General features: G+C 45.9%; 1 non-coding gene across 1 annotated transcript; it reads left to right on the top strand.

Annotated features, from left to right (window-relative positions):
* The first annotated feature begins 4,147 nt into the window (after positions 1-4,147).
* On the top strand, positions 4,148-4,254 carry LOC115065646. The gene has a single exon (XR_003845415.1). It is a non-coding gene; the product is annotated as a U6 spliceosomal RNA (small nuclear RNA).
* Positions 4,255-4,352: the final 98 nt, after the last annotated feature.

A 4,352-nucleotide genomic window follows, 5' to 3' on the forward strand; every position in this document is an offset into this window, starting at 1 on the left:
TCTCCTGGGAACGGGATAAACATTGTGGTTAGCTGGGATGGAAGAGCTGGAGAAAGGAGGTCTGGTGGAGAGAGGAAGGGTGTGGGGACAGAGGAAGTCTCTGGTGCCCTGGCTGGAGAGAGGGCTCTGGGACAAAGGTCTCTTATTCTGTGAATGTGCTGCACTGAAACATTTGAGATGACCCTCCGCACCATCCTTAGTCATTAAAATGGTCATTTTTTGCATGACTCATCATAATGAGAGGATGTAACCCGAGATGTCTTGTTGAGCTGCCCCATTTCCTCTCCCTGCTTGCCTCCAGCTCCCTTACTCTTGCCTGCTTGGGAAAGACAGTGAGTGACAGAGCTCCTTGGAGACTTCAGAAATCTACTACAGGATAAAAAACTACGTTTGGTTAAGCCAATCACAGGTCCCTTGACGCCTAGATCCACAGGCTGTGTGGCAGCTTTGGGATCTTGCAGTCATCTAACAGCCAGGATGAAGTCATAAGTTAAAAACCAACCCATGGCCACAAAGTGTTGTCCGAAACCCCCACAGGTAGTGGACCCCTCTCATCACTTGGCAAGAGATTTCAGAACTGCACGGAGTGGCACAGGTTCCGGTCAATCAAAGGAAGAGTGATCGTTCAGGGAGGGCTCCGCACCTCCAAAGGCACAAATGGACACTTAAAGATGAATTAGCAAATACTATCAGCGTTATGCTTCTCATCTTGGACGCTTAGGTCAAGCAAGAGGAAGTGAGTGGTTGTAGCCAGAAGCCAGGTGGGAACCCCTCTTCTGTTTCAAGGCAGAGTCACAGGCCTGGTTCAGCCCCTCTGAGCAGAAAGCAACCACGAGCCTCTGCAGAATGCTCATTGTTTTCTGGGTACTGAGATCATGCACCCAGTGCCTCTCAGTTCTGACTTCCTGGGAGACCCCTGGTCCTGCCTTTTTGCTCTATCGCCTCATTTGCATCTTAAGGGTTATCCTGCCTGATCTCCAAAGATTATTTATTTAGATTCAGGGTAGCCTGCTTCCAAACCCAGTCCCTTGGATGCCTGCGTGTGGTTTTCTGCCACCCACCAACCTCAAGAGAAACACCAGCTCTGTGCCCTCACGGGAATGTCTACACACACTGGCTGTGAGGACCACTAGGGTGGAACATGCCTCAAACATCTGGTGGAACAGAGGCTGCTCGCCAGGAAGAAAAGTAATTTTTATTTATTTATTTATTTATTTATTTATTTATTTATTTATTTATTTTAGTAAGTTCAAATGTTAGGGTTCTTGAAACAATTATAAGCTCACAGGAATTTACAGAGATAAGGACATAATCAAAAATACCTGCCTGCCTTTCACATTCTACTCAAATCAAGAACTAAACAAGAAACAGCATGTGTATATTCATGTGTGTATGATTGCATGTATGTGTGAGTGCATGTGTGTAGTAAGCACGTGTGTGTGTGTGTTCCCAATATTCTTAACCACATGTGTAGATTCATGTCACCATTGCAATGACATTGACATGGAATTTGAGTTGAGATAATTTGAACGGTAACATGCTTGCCCTGTAAGCGTGAGGACGTGAGTTTGAGCCCCTGAAGCTAAAAGTTTTAAAATGCTGCATTTAGTGCCGTGTGCTTTTAATCTTAGTGTTGGGGTTGGGGTGGTGGTAGGGATGAGCAGGTCCTTGGGTGTCACCAGACAGCCAGCCTAGCCTAAGCCATACATTTGAGGCCAAGAAGAAACCTTGTCTCGAACATGGAGGTGGGGGATGCCTGAGGGATAGCACTTGATAAGGACCTCTTGCCTCTGCATACATAAACACGTGAACACACACACACACACACACAGAGAGGCAGAACTATCTCTGGGTGCCATGGTTCACCATGGCTCACCCTTCATGGTCACACCTACCCCTCACCCCTCTCGCCATCAGACCCCAGTTCTAGGCCCTGGAAACCAGATATTTCTTCTCCCCACATTATAAAAACAAAAATGGATGTTACAGGTCATGCCGGTTAGAAACTGACTTTTCCACGTCACGTGACATCCTAGCCCTCCATTCAGAACTTGACATGTAGCAGGGGACCAAGCTACATCATCGTAGCTTAGAGACCATCATTCACGAACGGAATGGTTCTCTACCAGAAATGTCTTAACTCTTTCCAGCCTGGGTTTTCTGTGTGATCAATCACTTAGAGGGCTTCAGATGGACATTCCATGAGGTTTCCATGGGTAAGCTTGGTTCCAGCTCCCCTGAGCCGCCTGCCATGAAGTGCAGTGGCTGGGTTGCCAAGCATCAGAGGTATAGTTTTATATTTATTAGTTTTGGGGGGGGGGTGTTGTTTTGTTTTGTTTTGTTATTTTTAGGAAACTGCCCTGTTGTTTTCCAGAAAGTCTGTACCACTTCCCAGTCCCACTGGAGAAAGACAGGTTTTCTGCTCTCTCTACAACCGCTGGCCGGGCAGTGTCCCTGTGAGCTGTCCTCACAGATCACTGGGCCTTTATTTGCACGTCTCCCATGACCAGTCATGAATCTGTTTCCATCCATGTGACCCCTCTGCATTTCCTGCCCACATTTGATTTGAATCTTCTCGATTTTTTTAAATGAGTTCTTTATATATCCTAGATATGAGTTCCTCATTAGATTTGTGGTTTGCAAATATTTCTGCTCAGCTGTCGACCCTCCCAAGCAGGTCTTTTTCTGCTGAGCAAACGTTTCCATTTTGATGAGGTTTGGTGCATTGATGTTTCTTTTAGAGATCCTGTCATACCTGGTCACTCTGTTGCCTGTCCTATGGCATCTGGTACTGTGCTTGCACCTTGCATGCATGGGGCCCTCTGTTCAATCTCCAGTGGTTTTACACTTGAGTGCACACACACACACACACACACACACAGAGGATATGGTGACACTTTCCTGAAATCTCAACATTCTGGAGGCAGGCGCATCAGAGATTCCAGGTTGTTTACACAGTAAGTTTGAAACCAGACTGGGCTACGTGAGACTTAGTCCTGGCAAACAAGAAAAAACAAGAACACCGTGTCTTCTTTCTGAGGGGAGTAAAGTGGCATCCATTCCTGCCGTATTTGTGTGATTTGGGGGTAAAGATCGCCCTGTCTTCCTCAGGTATCGTCCCTGTCTCTTCTTCTTTCTGTTTTATGCGATTACGATGAGTCACTCGGTATAATATTTTAGATGAAACACTCCAGAGATTGAAATTCCCTTTTTTTAATGTTTTCTTTTTTTGAAGGTTTGCAAGTTATTAGTTGCATTTCCTTGATAGTTTTAAGGGTATTTATTTCCTGTTGGGAGAGAAGTGGCAGCCTGGTAGCCTTCACTTCTGGATACATCAGGTCATCTCCGTGAGGCTGTAGGAGGTTGTACCACTGTCCCAGGAGTCCTTCCTCCCCAGCTCTGATTTCTCAACTGATGGCTATTCGTATTTTATTGATCCTTCTCACTTTCAAAGTTTCTGCTCTCTTTATTGGAACTCTTTTGGTTTACCGTCTCTGCTGTCATTCTTTTTTGGCCATTCTTGAAGTAACGATTTAGAAGACTAAACTTGTTTGAGACTCCCCCCACCCCTCAGGTTTTCCTCAGGGTCTCGAAAGAGTTGTTACTGTTTTTAAATAAATCCATGCATGATTTCTTTTTCTTTCTTTCTTTCTTTCTTTGCTTTTTCGATACAGGGTTTCTCTGTATAGCCCTGGCTGTCCTGGAACTCACTCTGTAGACCAGGTTGGCCTCGTCAACTAGCCTTGAAGAGAACTATGTGTGTCTGTATAAAGCTGTAGAGTTTCCATGACTATTTAAATGCCCAGGTACCAAACTCTGTATTCAGGATGACAGAGGATGCTGACCCACAGAGCTCAAAGTTTTTCTGTGTCAGTCGAGAGGGATGGAGAGGAAGGACGGCAGTGTTATCCTCACTGCAGTAGGGCAGCCTGCCCCTACCACCACCCGCGGGGCAAGGACCACTCAAAGGGATCCTGTGGTTTCCATGTAGAATCTTCTAACCCAGCCATCACTGGCCCAGAGCTCAGAGACATAGGAAATGGCAAGGTCCAAGGTCTGCCAAAGGTCTGCCCCCCTTTTCCTTTCATCTCTGCACTCCAGGGGAACCAGTTACTGTCCTAATGACTGTGGCAAAAAGTGACTTAAGGTGCTCGCTTCGGCAGCACATATACTAAAATTGGAACGATACAGAGAAGATTAGCATGGCCCCTGCGCAAGGATGACACGCAAATTCGTGAAGCGTTCCATATTTTTTGAATCCACACACCTATGGTCACTTGATCTTTGACAAGGGAGCTAAAACCATCCAGTGGAAAAAAGATAGCATTTTCAACAAATGGTGCTGGCACAAC

Source organism: Mus pahari, chromosome 16 (assembly GCF_900095145.1).
Source record: "Mus pahari chromosome 16, PAHARI_EIJ_v1.1, whole genome shotgun sequence".
Taxonomy (NCBI): domain Eukaryota; kingdom Metazoa; phylum Chordata; class Mammalia; order Rodentia; family Muridae; genus Mus; species Mus pahari.